At 39.3% G+C, this 20,784-nt stretch overlaps 1 protein-coding gene and 1 pseudogene across 9 annotated transcripts in view; one reads left to right on the top strand and one right to left on the bottom strand.

Annotated features, from left to right (window-relative positions):
- The window catches only part of Ssbp2 (single stranded DNA binding protein 2), a 281,368-nt gene that overhangs the window by 109,514 nt on the left and 151,070 nt on the right, over positions 1–20,784 (bottom strand). The window lies entirely within an intron of this gene.
- LOC110566847 (large ribosomal subunit protein eL33-like) lies at positions 2,351–2,717 on the top strand (annotated as a pseudogene).

Below are 20,784 nucleotides of genomic sequence, written 5' to 3'. Positions count from 1 at the left end.
CTTTGCTAATCCCTCTGTATTCTTCTTTTTGATGATTTTTGCCAGTTACTAAAGGTGCAGATACAAGTGACAAAGTGTATTCTTTAGCCCCTTATGCAGCCAGACTAGTCAACATTCTCCTTCAAAGTCCTGTCCAAGAAGTAAAAATAAAAACAATTTGGAAATTTGTTATAGTCGTGAAATATACTGAAAGAACTAGTCAGCTTCTACATTATATACTTCATTTTTATTTTAAATATAGAATTGTTTTATTGATTTTATTTTTCTTCTAATTATTAAATATTCTAAGAAGAAATAGAACATTTCCTCATGTGACCTGCTGGAAATCCTGTGGGCTGCATGCTTCTTATTTCTACGCAACTTTTCCTTCCAGAGGTCTCTAGAAACTTGACAGCAGCAGATTTTAGTGATGCATGACTACAAACAGAAGTTACCTACTGGGGAAATGAACAGTTCTCAGCTGCTGGCCATGGTAAGCCACCCACTGCAAAGCAAATCATTAGCCTCTGCTGTGTTTTCTAGCTTTTATACACCAAAGAAGTGATTAGTTATGTAAGTTACTAAATATTTTGTGCGTGTGTAGTATATGTGTGAGCACACACATGCATACGTGGCCGAGAGGTCAGGTTCAGGGGTCGTTCTCTACCTGTCCACCTTCGTTTTTGAGACAAGGGACCCACCTGTCTTTGGCCCACCCCTACACCCGAGCACTGGGGTTACAGAAGTGCAGAAGCCACCACTCCAGCATTCATGCTGGCAGTGGCTATATCAATATACGGACTCAGGTCCTCGCTCTGGCATAGCAACATTTTACCAACTGAGTCTCCAAATACAATGCCACACTAGACATTAATGAAGAATGCATCCAACTCTTTTTTAATCAGTCTTCATCTCTACTATTTTGCATTTTATATAGTTCTGATGGCTAACCACACATCTATATTCTAAATAATATAATTCATAGCTTTCTGGGAAAATACAGAATAACCAATTAACCTAGAAATAAATCTGGGTAACTACAGAATGCAGTTACTGCAGGCCTGTTCTAAGTTTTATAGCAATAGTTTAGAGCTTCTGGGACAAGTGTTAAGAAGAAATAAATCTGTTTGGGTTGCTAATGCCAATGAATTCCTTTGTGAAACTCTCAAACCACAGGAATTATCCTATTCGGAAGCTGTAACTCTCTTGTAAGATGTGCTTCCCAATTAAGAACTACATCACAGGAAGGCATGTCAATAAACATTATGGCTCCATGGATAATCCAGAAGGAAGATTTAATGGCCATTATGAAGGGAGCTTATTTACACTGGATTTACAAATCTGCAAGTACAGTCCAGCAGTAAAGAAGCTGCTCACTAGCGTTACAAATGCAGCAAGGCTTTGCTTGAGCCACAGGATCAGTGTGCTCTGCTGCTGCTGAAAAGAAAGGCTAGAAATTATTCAAGAGGAATGAATGAAAGTCTGTATTTTCAGAGCGAAAGCACCGCCTTTTCCTTTCAACAAAGGTGGAGTTATATAAACAGCACAGAGGACTGGAGCACTTTTAACCTCCGTCATTTCGAGCATCTCTAAAATACCACGCTAACAAGACAATACCAGCTCCAAAGACTAAGGCACATAACTAGGACATCAGGATTCTAGGACAAAAATTTATACACATATTATTATCATTTCTGTGTCACCTCTGACTCAACAACCAGACCTACCCTGAAACTTCGGTTCAAAGCGAAGAGAGAATGAGAGCTTCTTTTCCTCTCCCCACAGGTCCACAATGTCACAAAAGATGGCCTTTTCACACAGCAACAAGAGAGAAGACCACTAGATAGCCTCAAATATGCTCGATAATGCTCGATAAAACCCTTGCAAACAGCCGGGTGCAGTGCCACACACTTATAATCCTGGCAACTGGGGAGGCAGAGGCACGTAGAACTCTGTGAATTCCAGGCCAGCCTGGCCTACAAAGTAAGTTCAGGATAGCCAGGGCTACATAGAGAAACCCTGTTTCAAAACCCACCCTCTCCACCCCACCCCACCCTAAAAAAAAACACCCTTGCAAACAGAACACAGATATACATAAAAAAGAATTATACACCATAACCAAGCTGACGCTATCCCTGAAAGCAGGGGTGGTTCAACATAAGCAAATCAATTAAACAAACAAAAACCCATACAAATGGGCTTAAAATGGTGGGATCTAGAAAAGATCATCCTGAGTGAGGTATCCCAGGAGCAGAAAGACACTCACGGTATAGACTCACTTATAACTGGGTACTAGGGGCCCTGCCTTCCTCTCTCCACCATCGTGGCACATGGGAAGGCCTGCTTGGAGCAGGACTTCCAAGCAGCAGATATGTCCAGAAGGCTGTGGTGCAAGGCCATTTTTGCTGGCTACAAGCGAGATCTCCGGAGCCAAAGAGAGCATGCAGCTCTTCTTAAAAGTGTGGATGTTTATGCCTGAGATGAAAGAGGATTCTACCTAGGCAAGAGATGTGCTTATGTGTATAAAGCAAAAAACAATACAGTGACTCCTGGAGGCAAGGCAAACAAAACCAGAGTGATCTGGGGAAAAGTAACTCGGGCCCATGGGAACAGTGACATGGTTCACGCCAAATTCTGAAGGAACCTTCCTGCAAAGGCCATTGGACACAGAATCCGTGTGATGCTGTACCCTTCCCAGATTTAAACTAATGAAAAGTAAATAAATAAAAGTGAAAAAAAAATAAGTGGGTACTAGACCTATAAGATAGGATAAACATACTAAAATCTGTACATCTAAAGAAGATAAACAAGAAAGAGGACCAGGAGTAAGATGATCAGTCCTTACCTAGAAAGACAAAGGGGATCGACATTGGAAGTAGGAGAAAACAAGTAACAGGACAGGATCCTACCACCGAGGCCCTCTGAAAGACTCTACCTAGCAGTGTATCAAAGCAGATGCTGAGACCCACAACCAAACCTTTGACAGAGTGCAGGGAATCATATGAAAGAAGGGAGAGTTAATATGACGTGGAGAAGACAGGAGCTCCACAAGGACCAAATATATCGGGGCACAGGGGTGTTTTCTGAGACTGTTTCTCCAACAAAGGACCATGCGTGGATATAACCTAAAACCCCTGCTCTGATGTAGCCCATGGTAGCTCAGGATCCAAGTGGGTTCCCTAGTATGAGGGACAAGGATTATTTCTGACATGAATGCAGTGACTGGCTCACTGATCATCTCCTCTCCCCTGAGGGAAGGGGCAGCCTTGGTAGGCCACAGATAAGGACATTACAGCCAGTCCTGAAGATACCTGATAGGCTAGGGTCATATGGAAGGGGAGGAGGACCTCCCCTATCAGTGGGTTTGGAAGAGGACATGGAGGAAATAAGGGAGGGAGGATGGGATTGGGAGGGAAAGAAGGAGGGGGCTAAGGCTGGGACACCTGTGATTAAAAAAAAAAAAAAAGTCATGTGATCATATCAATAGAAGAAGAAGCTTTTGATAAAATCCAACATGCCTTCATGATAAAAGTACTAGAGAAAGTAGGACTAGAGGGAACATACCCCAGCACAATAGAACAATACATAAGAAACTCACAGCTAACAACATCCTGAATAAAGAAAAGCTTGAAGCAATCCCACTCAAGTCAGGATTGAGAAAGGGATATTCACTATCCCCACTCCTTTTCAATATTGTGTTCAAAGTAGTAATGAGACCAATAACAAACAGAAATTAAAAGAGATACAAATAAGAAAAGAAAATAAGTTATTAAAATATCCCTATTTACAGATGACATATTATACATTAGAGGTCTCAAAAATCTAATCAGAAAAATTCTAGAAATAATTTTAAAAAACCAGCAATGTGGCAGGATGCAGAATCAACTTACACAAATTAATAGCTTTTCTATTCAGTACAAACAAACATGCAGAGGAAGAGATCATGGCCATACTCACATTCACACTCCCATTCACAATAGCCCCAAAGAAAAACATCTAGGAATAAAACTAACCAGAGGAGAAGCACCTTTATAATAAAAACTTTAAATCACTGGGAAAAAAAAAAAGAGATGAAGGCTATAGGTAAGGGAAAGACTCTCCATGCTGTCCATGGATTAAAAAAATACTATTTTTTTTTAACCAAAAGCTATTAACAGATTATATGGAATTCTTACCAAAATCCCCATCAGTTTCTTCACAGAAATAGGAAAAAAATATCATAACATTCACGAAACAAAGGTCTGAGATAGCCAAAACAATCCTTAGTAAAATGAGAAATGCTGGAGGATTACTACTCCAGCTCTCAAGACGTACTATAGAATCATAGTAACAAAAACCAATATGGTATTGGCACAAAAACAGGCATGGTGACAAAAGAGAAAACAAAACACTCAAAAATGGGCACAAGACATTTCAGTCTATTAAACAAAGATAAGAAAAACATATGCTTAAGAACACGCCTTAACATCTGAAAGACTCTACCTAGCAGTGTTTCAAAGCAGATACGAAGACTCATAACCAAACCTTCGGCAAAGTGCAGGGAATCATATGAAAGAAGGGTGAGTTAGTATGATGTGGAAAGGATAGGAGCTCCACAAGGACCAAATATATCTGGGCACAGGGGTCTTTTCTGAGACTGACACTCCACCAAGGACCATGTATGGATATAACCTAGAACCTCTGCTCGGATGCAGCCCGTGGTAGCTCAGTAACCAATTGGTTTCCCATAGTAAGGGGAACAATGACTATTTCTGAAAGGAACTCAATAGCAGGCTCTTTGACCTCCCCACCCCCCAAGGGAGAAGGAGTCCTGCTAGGCCACAGAGGAAGACTTTGTAGCCAGTCCTGAAGATACCTGATAAAACAGGGCCAGATGAAAGGGGAGGAGGTCCTCCCCTATCATGGACTTGGGAAGGGGCAGGGAGGAGATGAGGGAGAGAGGGTGGGATTGGGAGGGAATGAGGGAGTGGGATACAGCTGGGATACAGAGCTAATAAAATGTAACTAATAAGAAAAATAAAATTAAATTAAAAAAAAAGAACATGCCTTAAACATCCAGTGCTGGGAATACTGGATATCCACATGCAGAGGAATGAAATTAAACCTGTATCTATCACCTTGGACAAACAGCAACTCCGAATTGATCAAAGAACTAAATGAGAAGCCTGAAACACTGGAAATGCTAGAAGAAAACATTGGCAGGACCTACATGATGTAGGTTAGGAAAGGACTTTCTGAATAGAACTCTATTTGCTCAAGAATTAAGGAAAACAGTAAGTGGCACTTTATAAAATTAAAAAGCTTCTACAGAGATAAAGAAAAAAAATGAGGTGAAGAGGAAGTCCACAGAATGGGAGAAAATCTTTTCCATTTATAGATTTGACAGAGGACTACTATCCAGAAAATATCATGAGCTCAAAAACCAGAGTCCAATAAAACAAATGACACATTCAGTAAATGGGTCTGTGACCTAAACAGAATGTTCTTAAAAGAAGAAAAATAACAGCTAAGAAATATTTCCAAAAATGTTCATATCTCATAGAAATTGGGAAAACACAAATCTAAACAATTTTGGTATTTTATAATCAGTCAGGAGAGTAAAAAAATCAACAAAACAATTAACAAATGCTGGAGGGAATATGAGGCAAAAGGAACCCTCATTTACTATTGGTGGAATTGAACACTGGTCATCCACTCTGGGAATCAGTAAGCATAATTCCCCAAAACTAAAAACAAGTGCAGCAAATGGCCCAGCTATACCACTCTTCCCCAAAGTACTCCAATTCCACAGAAATCTGCTCAGCCATGGTCGCTGCTGCTCTGCTCACAACAGCTAGGAAACGGAAGCAACATAAATATAAATATAATAAGCAACAACACAAACGAGGCAGAAGCCCGTAAGCAGCGCCCTCCACGGCCTCTGCATCAGCTCCTGCCTCCAGGTTCTGCCCTGCTTGAGGTCCTGTCCTGACTTTCTTCCATGAACAACGATATGAGGAAGTGTAAGGCAAACACACCCTTTCCTTCTCAACTTGCTTCTGGTCGTGGTGCCTCACCTCAGAATAGAAACCCTAACCCTCACTAAGTGTAAACCAGATACACCCTCTCCTCCCCAACTTGCTTTCTGATCACGGTGTTTCACTGCAGCAAGAGAAGCCCTAAGTAATTTTTTTAAATGAAAATTTCCTGTCTGTGCTGACAATGCTACCTCCAAGAGCCAAGGACTATCTAACAAAAACCTCAACACCAGGAATGGGAAGCCCTCTTCTGAACTGCTCATCAGGGTTGTGCAAGAGACGCCCAAAACATTACTGACTATTGCTACTGCCATTGGTGGCCCTCGAGAGGGAGAAGGTGAATCTCAATTGCTAAAGACATCACACACTTCAGACACAGTGCCCAGAGCCTCCTGTAGCTGGAACTGGCTTGAATACTTTCTCCCTAAGGACTAGCTTTCATGATACTACAGGTACTAAAGAAGGAAAATGATCAACAGTCCTATGCTGCTACAGTGCCAATGAGCCACAACAACCAGCACAGCAAATAATCCTAAGGGAGCAGTAGTGGCACATACACTTTGGTGGTAACCAACAGCTTTCTAATTGGACTTAAAACCTATTCAACAAGAGGGAAATCATGCCTGGTACTAGAAACCTAACCAACTACACAGGGCTAGTAAGTAGTAGATCTTGAAGCAGAGTCTACAACTCCCACTATACTAAACAAGCAGAATCGCTAACTAATCATAAATACCCAGATATTACTACAGCCTTCGTTCCTCATCAAGGAACAAACAGAAAATATTACAGAAGATAGCAACCAAGCAAAATGCAGTGGTGGATTCCAGTCTTAATGAGTACATCTACAAAACAACTTTTACCCTAAGGCTAAGGGAGCAGAGAGGAAGCAGGGTCAGAGAGTATGTTGTGAAAGTGTGCTTCCTGGCAATGTCAGAAGCTTACAGCCATCAAGTTTCACAAATATGGCTGTCTACTTATAAGCTGGAAAAGGACCACAGTAACACACATGCTAACATGGACAGGGAAGAGGCCATGAGGCTCAGCACTGTGTAAAGAAGGAAGGAGAGCTGAGAGCAGGAGAAAAGCCTTCACTGGGAAAAGCAATCAACTGTTATTCAACACCAAACGGTCAGCCCTTGAAAAACACACAAGAAACACGGTTGTTGTTGTTTTGGTTTGGTTTGGTTATTATTATTATTTTTTTGGTATAGGACAACCTTGTATTTCATGGACATCTGCTTGATATTCTTGTAACTTCTGGCTCTATAAAAATAATAAAGGGAACTCTTTGGCTCATTACTGCCAGAGCAATGTCAGCAATTTAGTGGAGGCTGTTATTGGTGTTATAAAAAAATTTCTTCTTTCCAAAACAGTGTTCTAAAAGAGTCATCATTTGATTATTTTATTATAAAAATAAAGCAAACAAACAAAAAACTTAGGCCAAATGTCTGATCAGTCAGTGTCTACAATACTTGAGTTTTCTTCTAGGAGAAAGCATATTCCCTTTGAGACCCTAGAATTTAGGAGCTATAAGATGGTGTCAAATCTACAAGCTCCTGACAGTTGAAGTGCTAATGCCACAATATACAAACTCTCTCAAAACACATCTTAAATGTCAAGAGAGCCACATTAGTTTTCAGCAGTTACGGAATACTCTGTGAGGTACAAGCTTGAGAAACTTCCCAGATCTGACACCAGAATAAATGAAAATCAATGTGAAACAGTAGATATGTTCAATGGAATCCCAAACGGGTGCTCAAATTTTATGAGTAACTATAATTAGTTAATATATATGATATTTCAAATAACTAGTAAACTGTTAGGTCAAGATGTCTGGACCTACCTGCTAGGATTTTGGTGTTTTTGTTGATGGAAAAACAACTAGTGATTAATGTAATAAATAACTAATCATTTTAATAACTAATGATTTTAAAATAAATACCTAATTAATTTTCAAATTTTAATTTTATTTATACATTTATATATACATTTATAAATTTAAGCTTACTTATTACAGTTTATTTACTTTGTCTCCCCACTGCAGCCTCTTTCCTGGGCGGGGACGAGAACTGGTATATTACAAATGATTAACATAGCAGGAGCTCTATGGCCAGAGTCGAGTTCAGAAGGGGTTAATGTAAGAAGCTGCACCACTATGCAGAAGAAGCTAAGCATCTCAGTCACAAACACAGACATACGTACAGGGGAAGTTAATTCAGATCATGCAGCTTTTGTGGCAACTTTTGCTCCAGCTTGTTTTCAGTATCAAACATGGCTGAGAGCCTGAGAACGGGAGTAGAAGTTTCACAAACTTACATGCAGAGAGACAAACACTAGGATTCAAATTCTACATGGAAGAAATAAAACCTAGTACAACTTAGAACATCACAGGGCTGTAATCTGGGAGTAAGTGTGAAAGCAGAAATAAACCCCCATTAACAGGAAGGAAAAATTAACGCCCCTGGATTTGGACCTGGCTGTGGGTAAATGCAAATCCTTTTGAACTGCCATTAAAATTCTTGAGCTGCCTTTGTTATCTTGTCAATAGCATCTAGAATACAACAAAAAACACTAACGTACAAGAAAAGATAGTAATAAAAAATACAAATAAACCATATCCACTCTGAAAACACGTAAATAAAACTTCAGAGATTAGCCTAAAACAAACCACTAGGGTTAGTGTTAGAGAGCTGGCTCCATGGCTAAGAGCACTTGCTGCTCTTGCAGAGAACCTGAGTTCAGGCCTCAGATCTACCTCAGGTGGCTCACAACCACCTCTATTTCCAGTTCTAGGGGCGCCAACAAATTCTTTGACCGTTGTGGGTACCTGCATACATGTTACACACATGCATACATACACACATCTTTTTAAGAATAGAGTTTTATATATTCAATAAATTAAACAACATTGAGAATGTCAGCAAAAGAATAAAGTACTGCCATCTAAATGGCATTCTAAGACAGTTCCTCAAATGTTTAATGTTTTAACATTAATGAAGCTTCTTAAGATATAGAAATATATAAAATGTGTTTAAATAGTGTGGGAAGTAACAGCCCAGCTAGACATCATATGCTACCCAATGAAAAACCATCAGTACCAGGAATTAGTCACATCTCTTTGAGTCATTAGACAAAGTGGCTTATACACACCCCCAAATAGTACAGGCTACTGTCAGTGCTGCTGGTTGCCCTCCACAATATGACAGTTAAGATCCTATTGTTGAAAACATCATATACTTTTGTCATAGAACATGAGAAAAATCCAGCTGGTGCCAAGCTAGAAGCTACTGACTAGTATTCACAGTGCTGGAAGGCACTAAACTGGCTGCCACAGCAGAAAAGTAATCATTCCTCTTGCCCATCGATGAGCCATGTAACCCACAATAGCGACCTGCCTGCAAGCTACATCCACTGGTTCAAAGAGGCACAAATGCTAGGGGAGTAGCCAACCATTTTTTGTTGCCTCACACCATGTGACAGAGCTCATAGCTGACACTGTTAATGAGGCCAAGAGCCTCATTATGTCATCCCCCACATCCTGTGACCTACATGAACCTTGTATAACCAACATGCCAAGCATATATGTTTCTTTTAAAATAATAGATTATTTCATATGATAATTGTGTTTGATTAGGTAATATTTTGTCCTTAAAAATCATTGGCAATATTATTTAAAGCACCAAGGATCAAACACACGGCTGCATAAAGTAAAGCAAATGCTCCACCACTAAATACCCTCCTAGCCCAACAGTATTTGTGTTTCCCTATAACCAATTCTACATATCCACCTCTGGAGAGTAATCACTGCTGTGAAGACAATGTTTCTGACTGGCTTGTTCCGAAGCTTATCACTCAAATCAACCTGAAACTTCCAGGACAGGACTTGGAAAAAGTTAAACCTTTCTATCTTTGACTTCCTTATATCTCCCATTATTTAATAATGAGCTAGAACAAGAAAGCATCAATTAGAAAGCAACTCCTTAATAGACTTTAAGAAACTAAGTTGCCATGACTATATGCAAAATATAGAAAACTTCAGAATAAGAAAACAGGAATAAAGTGAGAAGGGACACAGTTATTTGCTAGAAATATAAATGAAGCGTTTACAGTTCCCTTTATATAAGCCACATTTCCACATAATTGGAAACTAAAAGGGAAACTGTTCACGGCAATGCTGCAGGGAGACTTCCTCCCGCTCTTCAGAGCCTTCCTCTTCATCCATCAGGTTTTGCTAACACAGTACAACTGCCACCAAAGCACAAGGTGTAAAGCAGCAGATCCTTAGAGCTGAAAGTGACTTTTCAGATTATTTAGTCAACCCTTTCACTCAGGATGTCAGTCAAGCCCTGATCTGCCTCTGTGCTGTGTAGCACTCAAGGATTATCTGCCCCTGTTTTACTTCAGCTCCGGATCTCTGCTCTGTGGGGATTTTTTATATCATTTACTGCCAACCTTGTGCACTCTTCCCTTTTCTCTGCTGCTTAAAGAACAGACAATAAGAGTTTGAATTGTGATCAACTGCTGTGCATCAGGTAACAAACCCATTAGCACACTTACAAGAATCAGAGTTATGAATTGCATACCTCAATTAATTGGTTCTACAAGTGTAAAACATAGTATACATTTTGTTACTTGTCTTTTTCTTTCATTTTAAACCTGAGATTATTAGTATTTTTAAGATCGTCACAATGAAGATAATTATATGTGAATATTATCTTTATTTTATGTTTAATAGTGTACTGGGATAATAGTGAAAGCGGAAAGTGAAAACCATAAAACCAGCATTTGGTGCTACCATATGGTGTCATTGTGTGTCCTTGTCTTGCATTAAAAAGCCTCTTCCCCTCATCCACACTTGGGATTTCTAGAGAAGGAGCCTAGCTAACAGGCTTTCCTTCATTAGTAGTACCTTGACATTGAGCAGATCTACACACAAGGAGGCTTCCTGGGTCTGAAACTGCACTAAGACTGATAACAAGACACAGATATGTTAAAACATCTACTACAATTTTTCTTCTTTTATTATATTATTTTTAATTTACTTTTTTTTAGATGCCTCCTTGTTTCCTAATGAGAGAGAGGAAAAAAGGATGTGGATTTGGGTGGGTGGAAAAGTAGATGGGGAATATGGGAGGAGTTGGGGGAAGGGAACCATAATCAAATATATTGCATGAAAATTTTCATTTTTTTGACTAAAATAGATAAGGACATATAAACAATCTACTGGTAGTTATACAACTCTCACATAAACACAATACAGTTTAGGAAGCCAAGCATACAGGATCTGAGACTAGACAGAGAGATACTTTTCTTTCCTAAAATAAAATTCAATATTTAAAGTTGAAACTGTAACTAACAAGGAAAGCCAATATGCATCCTGCCCGCACTGTTTACCATCTTACTGAGTTATGGTAATGCCCAGGAGCTGAAACTAAACATAGTTATTGCAGTCCTCCACTGTCTGGGATAAACTACCATAACTATTTGCTTCTTCTCTCCACTACAAAATCTGTTTGTTTCTCATAAAGCTAAATCCTACTGAAAAGCTGTAGAGGTAGATCAAATCCATTGTATTACAATATTTTATTCATTTATTGAGAATGACAATATACTTTGGCTATATTTGGACCCAAATCTTCCAAAATATATCCCACCTTCCTATTTTGGCTATTTCCTGTTTTCTCTCACCTCCTCCCCTTTCTTCCTTTACCCCTACTTTCTTCCTGCCTCCCTTCCTTCTTCCCCCAACTCTGTAACCCATCAACTCCAATTTGTGTTCTCCACAGAGTACCTACATATATTTAATGGTAGCGAATGTATGCAATTCTGTTGTAATATCTTGCATCATACTAAAATTTCATGAAATACAAGAAAGGTTTTTTGATTGTTTTTTATTTTGTTTTTCGAGACAAGATTTCTCTGTGTAGTCTGGGGTGTCCTGTACTGGTCTTGAACTCACAGAGGTCCACCTGCCTCTGCCTACCTGAGTGCTAGGATTACAGGCATGTGCCACCATGCCTGGCTGAAATACATGAAGTTCTAAACCTGCAAAAAAGCTACATTTCCCATTTTTTAATCCCATCCCTACCACAATATAAAAAAAAAATTAAGTGGAAAGCAAAAGAACATACTTTGTTCTTTTGTTTGCTTGTTTTTTGTTTGTTGTTTTTATTTGTTTGGTTTGGTTTTACAGAGCTCTTCTGTAATCTTTACGAAATAGTGTGCTTTAATGACACATTAACTATCATTTATAAAACATTAATTCCTTTACAGAAAAAGTTGCCACTGAACTGATTTGTGGAGAAGTTTCCTCCCAGATTGAGACATTCCACCCTGCAGGAAGCTCATTAAAAGAAAAAATAAACACAAAGCTAACTCTGCAAGTCTCTGAAACCCACCAGCTTCACCAGGCCACTCCAGTGTCGAGAGCATATATACAGAAAAGATCCCTGAGATCCATTCTCAGAGGAGCCGAGCAGGCTGGAAGAAGCAGAGACCATCTGAACTGCCCAGAGGAACCAGGAGCAGATGAGCTGCCGGGAGAGGCTCCAGCCAGTGGAAGCAACTGGAAAGGACACTGTGGAACAAGTGGAGCTGCCACAGGCTATGCAAAGGGCTGCAGGGTCCCAGATTTGTGAGCTGTCAGCCATGCTGGAGTGGGCTTTGCTGATGCAGTTATTTGCCAGTTATTTCTGCTCCTCTAAGTACCCTTCACCCATTCTCCTGTAAGTAACTCCAATAAGACCCATTGGTTCACAAAGCTAGACTTTGATGGTAACTGTATTTTGGTCTCTTGTGGTATCCCAGTCTAGGAAAAGTAGACCTGTGTTGTGTCTCTGCAGAAAAAGGGTGTCCAAAAAAAAAACCCCCAGAATTGTCAAAACGATCCTGTACAACAACAGATCGTCTGGAAAACAAACTGTTTAACCACCAACTGAAAGAGAAATTGAATTTAAACAGTTGCATTTAAAACAGTTAGTTTTCCATCCCCGAACCTCAAGCTGTACTACAGAGCAATAGTAATAAAAACAGCATGGTACTGGCATAGAAACAGAATGGTGGGTCAATGGAGTCAAATAGAAGACCCTGACATAAATCCACACACCTGTGGATATTTGATTGTTTTTTTTTTTTTTTTTTTTTTTTTACAAAGAAGCCAAAACCATTCAATAGAAAAAAGACACCATCTTCAAAAAATGGTGCTGGTCCAACTGGATGTCTACATGTAGAAAAATGAAAATAGATCCATATTTATCACTCTGCACAAAACTAAATTCCAAGTAGATCAAACACTTCAACATAAAACCAGACACACTAAATCGGTTAGAAGAAAAAGTGGGAAGAGCCTAGAACTCACTGGCACAGGAGACAACTTCCTGAACAGAACACCAACAGCACAGGCTCTACGAGCAACAATCAATAAATGGAACCTCATGAAACTGAAAAGCTTCTATAAAGCAAAAGACACTGTCCTCAGAACAAAACGACAGCCTATAGACTGGGAAAGGATCTTCACCAACCCTATATCTGACTGAGGGCTAATATCCAGAACATATAAAGAACTCAAGAAGTTAAACAGTAACAAATCAAACAATCCAATTAAAAAAATGGGGTACAGAGCTAAACAGAGAATTCTCAATTTCGGCCACTTATCAAATGGCCGAAAAACACTTAAAGAAATGTTCAACATCCTTAGCCATCAGGGAGATGCAAATCAAAACGACCCTGAGATTTCACCTTATACCCATCAGAATGGCTAAAATCAAAAACTCAAGTGACAACACATGCTGGAGAAGTTGTGGAGAAAGGGGAACCCTGCTCCATTGCTGGTGGGAATGTAAACTTGTACAACCACTCTGGAAATCAATCTGGCGCTTTCTCAGACAATTAGGAATAGTGCTTCCTCAAGATCCAGCTATACCACTCCTAGACATATTTCGAAAATATGCTCAAGTATACAACAAGGACATTTGTTCAACCATGTTCATAGCAGCTTTATTTGTGATAGCCAGAATGGGGAAATAACCCAGATGTCCTCAACTGAGGAATGGATACATAAATTATGGTACATTTACACAATGGAATACTACTCAGCAATTAAAAACAAGGCAAATGGTGGGATCTAGAAAAGATCATCCTGAGTGAGGTATCCCAGAAGGAGAAAAACACACACGGTATATACTCATTCATTAGACCTAAAAGATAGGATAAACATAGTAAAATCTGTACACCTAAAGAAGCTAAACAAGAAGGAGGACTCAAGGTAAGATGATCAATTCTCACTTAGACAAATGGGATGGACGCTGGAAGTAGGAGAAAACAAGAAACAGAACTGGAGTCTACCATAGAGAGCCTCTGGAAGACTCTACCTAGGAGTGTATCAAAGCAGATGCTGAGACTCATAAGCAAACCTTGGGTAGAGTACAGGGAATCATATGAAAAAAGGGGGAGTTAGTAAGACCTGGAGAGGACAGGAGCTCCAAAAGGACCAAACATATCTGGACACATATATCTGGGGTCTTTTCTGAGAGTGATTCCTCAACCAAGGACCATACATGGATATAACCTAGAATCCCTGCTCAGATGTAGCCCATGGCAGCTCAGTATCCAAGTGGGTACTCTAGTAAGGGGAACAGGGACTATCTCTGACATGAACTCTTTGACCATGGCTGACTCTTTGACCCACCTCCCGAGGGAGGAGCAGCCTTGCCAGACCACAGAGGAGGACAATGCAGCCAGTCCTGAAGAAATCTGATAAGCTAGGGTCAGATGGAAGGGGAGGAGGGCTTCCCTTTTCAACGGACTTAGCGAGGGGCAGGGAGGAGATGAGGGAAGGAGGGTGGGATTGGGAGGGAATGAGGGTAGAGGCTACAGCTGGGATACAAAGTAAATAAATTGTAATTAATATAAAAAAATAAAAATTTAATTAAAAAAGGGTGTCCCACAACACAATGCCAAGTTAAGAACAATCAGAAATTAAGAGAAAGTATCTCTTAAATTTTAAAGTTATATTTGCAATGTCTTTGGTGCAAGGGAGGTAAATTTATAGACCGTGTTAAGTATGAATTTAATAACCATATGTTTTAATTAATTTGAGAACTGTTGTTGACAGTGGTCTGGACAGAAACTGGCAAAAAGGTAGTGTCTTGGGGCTATTTGACAGCTTCTGTTCCTTGTGAAAGTTTTTATTTGGTTACATAATGTGTGCATGTGCTGAGGGGGCCAGTGCCTTTTCTTATGGTCAGCCATCTGAAACCACAGTAGAAGGCACAGCTTTCATACCCAAAATACTCCCACACCTGTTCTATAGTGAGCAAGGGCAGAAGCAGGTAAAATGGAAATTGGACGTAAGTCTGCATAATCCTGAATGCGATCTGCTCAGTTTTAATATGAAGTCATGCCCTTCATCAGTTAATCCTTTTCTTGTTTCTTAATGCATGGAATTTGTACTCTGCTAACAGTTTTTCTTTTTCTTTATTTTATATTTTTTGGATGTGTGCTGACTAGTTTTATGTCAACCTGACACACGGTAGAGTCATTCAGAGGACGTAGCCTCATCTGAGAGAAAGACCCCTATAAAATCAGCCTGTGGGCAAACCTGTAGGCCATTTTTAAAATTAGTGATTGATGGAGGGAGGGCCTCAACCATTGCAGGTGATGACATCCCTGGACTGGTGGTCCTAGGTTCTAGAAAACAGTAGGTTGCGCACATGATGGGGAGTAAGCCAGTGAGCAGCACTCCTCCACAACTTCTGCATCAGCTCCTATTTGCGTTCCTGTCTGAATTTCCTTAAGTGATGAACAGTGATTTGAAAATATAAGCCAAGTAAACTCTTCCCCAACTTGTTTTGGTCTTGGTGTTTCAGCCCTAACTAGGACAGGGTGTCTCCCCAAACCCTCTCAGGTACCAGGCCTTGCCAGTGTCCTGAGCGTGTGCATTTGGACATTTTTACCATCTTTCTCTCACTCTGAATTTAAATGTCTTAAAGATACACAAATATCACCCTGACCTGTCAAAGTCAAAGAAAAAGCTTTGGTGATTCATTTGATGATTCTATTTCTGATAAGGTTTCTTCTATTCTTTCTTCTATTCAAACCCATGCTTAATTGCTTTCTTTCTCTGACAATGTCCACTAAACTCTTTGCTGTTTTGTTTTCCTTGTTGACAATTCATTAGCCTCTAGGTATTGCTTTTATCCAGTGATATCTTTAAAAAAAAGTTCATTTTTTAATACTTTCAGGAAGAAATCTAAGTTCTTCTACATGGCATTCAGATTATGATGATTTACTTTCTTTCTCTGTGAATATATACTAAAGTCACATGAAAACCTATTTCCCTTTAAAGCAGTCCCATCCTTTACCCATCATATGGCTCCAAAATGCTTCATTGTTTGTTTGTTTTTTCCTAATAATTAAATCCTTTCGGGATGGAATTGAGCATTTTAGTCAGGGTACTCTTTCTTGATTGGTTTCTTTAGATGTACAGATTTTAGTAGGTTTATCCTATGTTATATGTCTATATGAGCGAGTATATACCGTGTGTGTCTTTCTGCTTCTGGGACAGCTCACTCAGGATAATCCTTTCCAGGTCCCACCATTTATCTGCAAGTTTCATGATTTCCTTATTTTTCATTGCTGAGTAATATTCTGTTGTGTAGATGTACCACAATTTCTGCATCCATTCTTCAGTTGAGGGGCATCTGGGCTGTTTCCAGCTTCTGGCTATTACAAATAAAGCTGCTATAAACGTAGTTGAGCAAATGTCCTTATTGTGTACTTGAGCCTTTTTTGGATATATGCCTAGGAGTGGTATGGCTGGATCCCCATCCCGAAAGGCAAAGAGAAAGGACATCACAGGAAACAAGCTAGAAACCCACCACGGAGGGCCTCTGAAAGCCTCTGCCCTACAGACTATCAAAGCAGATGTTGAGACTTATGGCCAACTGTTGGGCAGTGTGCATGGAATTTTATGTAAAAAGTGGGAAATAGTAAGATCTGGAAAGGACAGGAACTCCACAAGGAGAGCAAAAGAACCAGAAATTTGAACACAGGGAACTTCCCAGAGACTCATACTTCAACTAAGGACCATGCATGGAGATAGCCTAGAACTCCTGCACAGATGTAGCCCATGGCAGTTCAGTGTCCAAGTGGGTTACATAGTAATAGGAAGAGGGACTGCCTCTGACAATCTGATTGGCCTGCTCTTTGACCACTCCCCCTGAGGGGGGAGCAGCCTTACCAGGCCACAGAAAATGACAATGCAACCACTCCTGATGAGATCTAATAGACTAAGATCAGAAGGAAGGAGAGGAGGACCTCCCCTATCAGTGGACTTGGGGAGGGGCATGCGTGAAGAAGGGGGTGGGAGGGGCTTATGGGAGGATACAAAGTGAATAAAGTGTAATTAATAAAAAATTAAAAAAATAATTAAATCCTATTTCTACTTGTCAAATGCAATCTATTTTTTGAAATCTTAAATACGATTCAGTTTTCTTGATAAAATGTTATATGATTTGGCTAATAAATGTACTTCTTCATAGGGCTTCCCATTACATTTTCCTGCCTAGTAATGTCTAAATGAAAACTAAATGCTAATTATTGCCATAACTCATTACCTTTATACAGCTGTAAATGTTCAGAAGATGATCTTTTTTCTTGTTTCTTTACAATGTTCAAAACAATGTCTAATAGGTTTAATATAAATATTAATAATCACAGAATAATTGTTTTGTCATAATGATTTTGAATTGATGACAATGGAGTATAATTACTAAGGGCAGATTGTTTTTTTAGTGTCAGGCATATGGGTAGATCTGATAATTATCTCTGTGTAATCATATGACATAAACAATATGCTAATGGAATTGAGACTCATTTAACCATCTTTAAAATAAAAAGAAAACATTTATTCAAGTATGTTAACATTGATACATAAAATTGTATACACATGTAGAAATAATTTTAGTTCATTTAGCATCTTCCTTACATGGTATTGAAACACTAGGTTTTTATATGTTTATTTATATTCAGAACTTAATGATGAGGTTGCTCTATCTTTCTGAAACTGATTTTGTAAATACTTCCCATCACTCTATCATAAAGTACCTTGTATTGCATTAAAATTTCTCCTCAACTTCTCCAGCCTCAAGTGATCATCAACACCAAGTTGCGAGAGCACAAAGTCATTACCATTTTATGCTGTCTGTTTTGTTTCTGCAGCACAAAGAACTTACCTGGGAACTCACGCACACCAAGCACAGGTTCTCCAGGGAGCCCCAGACCACCATTTTGATTTTGTCAACCAAAATTCCTGATGATTAGGTCAATAATGCTTTCTTAGTATCTGCTTGATGCTAATGAATGGCTGTTCTCAATTATGTACAGAGATAATCTGATCATCTTTTCATCATGAAAGAATACTTGAGAGAAACAGCTAAGGGTGGGAGACTTTATACTGGCTTAGCATTTCAGAGGCTTCATTCCCTGCTCTCTTGCTAGAACCTGGGATGACTCAGCACAGTGGTGGAGGGGGTTAGTGGAGTGTGTATGGAAGCAGAGATATGTGGCCACAAAACAAAGGATGAGGACAAGGCCTGAGAAAGACACAGTCCACTGACAGACACGCAGTGACTAATCCTTCCCCCAACAAGGTCCAACACTTCCGGAAATTTATATTACTGCCAATCGATGCCAGGCCAGGATTAACGCAAGGAAGGATTAATGCAATGGATAGCTCTCATCACCTGCCTGCTAGGAACCAGGCTTTTCCAGGAAAGTTCAGAGTGGATATTTCATGTCTATCTTTATTCCCAAATAATAAGGTCTAGATTTTAGGACTTGTCTAATACATGAAAAGTATTAGTTTGGAATATTATTATAACAAGTGTGTTATAGGCAGGTTAGAAATAATTCCAACATTTTTTATTATAAACACTGTACTGTTATTTTAAACAGGGTCTCACATTATAGCTCAGGCTAGCTTTGAACTCTTGAAACATCTACTGCTTCAGCTTCCCATATGCTGGAATTACACAGTGAACCACCACACAGAGTCTAGAAAGCATAGTTTCTAATGTCACACTCTACTTGTACTGTAAAAGGGCAGTGTATATCAGGGAAAAGTGGTTAAGATAAAATATACTACTTTTGCTGGAGAGATGGTTCAGTGGTTAACAGCACTGGCTGCGCTTCCAGAAGACCCGGATTCAATTCCCAGCACTCACATGGCAGCTCCCAACTGTCTGTAACTCCTGTTCCAGGGGAATCTGACATCTTCACATAAACATACATGCATTCAAACATCAATGTACTTAAAATAAAAATATATATATTTCAAATATTTCACAAACCACTGAAACTCTGAGATTTTAGTTTCTGTACATTGAAAAGAAACAAAAATACTAACTAAAAAGGACACAGCATTCTATTAGTGCTTTCTTATTCTACAAAACAGAACACACTATTTGAATAGATGCCAGGAATAGAAGTCAGGAAGAGTGAACAGTAACCAGACCTAAAGTAGGTTGACACTTTCCCTTTTCTTCACTGCTGTCTGTTGATCATTTTTACAATTTTCATTTACTATATAAATCAGTTTTAAAACAATTTGTTGCCCATATTATAAGATTTGCTTGTTCCTGACTATTCTCCTTCTCTTCTTTGCTCTTTATCTTCTCTCCATTCATGCAGTCTCCTTTGCTCATTCTTCTTTCCCCCTTATGACTTTCTATCCCCTTGCTTCCCTCCTTCATCTTCATTAAATAGTATACATCAAAAGGATATAAAACTATTTGAAATTAACCATACAATGATTATAAATAACTTCCTAGCCACCAGGATAGGTCAGTGTGGGCTTTGTCATGGTAACCTACATTTTCCAACTACTAAGTTTCTCTGGGATTTCAGTGTGGCAAGAGCAGATACGCTTCACAGAACAGTGTCAGTACAGGTCTCCAGTGGCTCTAGAATTCAAGGGTCCTCTGATTCTCACTTGAAAATTATAAATGAGGTAGCATAAATAATCTGGACACATATAATTGCTGACTAAAGGAAATTATGAATCTAAATGCTGTTTTTATAGTTAAAATTGTTTCTAGTTTACTCTTAGTTCAGCCTAACTGATTTAAATCACAAGTGAACCATATTTACAAGATGTCTGATCTGGGGCCAGTTAATTCAGAGTAAATTAAGAACTAGTAATGTCTACCTGTTGGAGATGACTAATAAGTGTCTAGTCTAACCTGATAACACCGTGAGCACTTAATAATGCAGCTGGAGGCTCTGCTGTGGCTGCTCTAACTGGCCCTTAATTGAAATCTAAAACGTTCTCAAACCTAAAACTTTCTTAATGCCAAAATGGCACATCTAATGCAAAATTCTACATGTGATTTCATGTAATGAGCTGTAGACAAAACATGGACAGATTAAAAATCCTGAATAAAATTACTTCCAGATAAAATGGGGAAATGGCTCAGTGGGAAACAAGACTTGCTGCTTGTATGTCAGGATCTGAGCTCAAATCCCTACCATATTCTAAACACACACACACACACACACACACACACACACACAAGCTGGGGTCAGGGTCATTCTTGCCTGTAAACCCAGCACCAGAAAGAGAAACAGCAGACCCAGAGCTTCATGGCCATTTATAATTGAATGGCAAAAGGATGAGCACTAGGTTCTATCTCAAAGCAGTAAGGTGGTGAGTGACAGAAAAAAGACACCAATATCCTACATGCACACATACACACTTGAAATGTGGACCACCCACACACTCACACAC

This window comes from Meriones unguiculatus, chromosome 2 (genome assembly GCF_030254825.1).
Source record: "Meriones unguiculatus strain TT.TT164.6M chromosome 2, Bangor_MerUng_6.1, whole genome shotgun sequence".
In the NCBI taxonomy this organism is placed as follows: Eukaryota; Metazoa; Chordata; class Mammalia; order Rodentia; family Muridae; genus Meriones; species Meriones unguiculatus.
This window is presented reverse-complemented; position numbering and strand designations above follow the sequence as displayed.